Below are 582 nucleotides of genomic sequence, written 5' to 3'. Positions count from 1 at the left end.
TACATATATGTACGTATCAGTGTGACTGCATGTGTGTGCGTGTGTGTGTGTATCTATGTGAATGCGTATGTATGTATTTATATATGTAGCTGCACATCGTACTTCTAGTCTTCAGAGAAGATACTGCTAGGTTTCACATGTGCAGCCATTACAATCCTTGCAATTATCCTAATGCCTTTGTAATATATTAGTGCAACAGTCCCAGACATGCTGTCAGAGAATATGCCATCCTATTATTTCTTTTACATTTTTGCAATATCCTGTTTGGCAATTTATTCTTGAATACATATATTTGATATATGCACATATGCATTTACTGCTTGGACTATATGCGCGTATGTATATATCTATGCATGTATCATGCGTGCTTGCATTTTCATACGTTTACACGTGATAATAGACGACAGTATAGAAATTCTTCATTCAATCTATCTATCTATCTATCTATCTATTTATCTATCTATCTATCTATCTATCTATCTATCTATCTATCTATCTATCTATCTATATATATATATATATATATATATATATGGATTGTTGGCAATTTTTTTCTTCCGTCTTCTTTTTTCTCTTGGACTG

The 582-nt window shown here is 32.1% G+C and overlaps 1 long non-coding RNA gene across 1 annotated transcript in view; it reads left to right on the top strand.

Moving 5' to 3' along the window:
* LOC128249286 (uncharacterized) overlaps positions 1-582 on the top strand; it is a 14,114-nt gene that overhangs the window by 595 nt on the left and 12,937 nt on the right. The window lies entirely within an intron of this gene.

Source organism: Octopus bimaculoides, chromosome 13 (assembly GCF_001194135.2).
Source record: "Octopus bimaculoides isolate UCB-OBI-ISO-001 chromosome 13, ASM119413v2, whole genome shotgun sequence".
In the NCBI taxonomy this organism is placed as follows: Eukaryota; Metazoa; Mollusca; class Cephalopoda; order Octopoda; family Octopodidae; genus Octopus; species Octopus bimaculoides.
The sequence above is the reverse complement of the archived record's forward strand: the minus strand, read 5'-3'. Positions and strand labels throughout refer to the sequence as shown.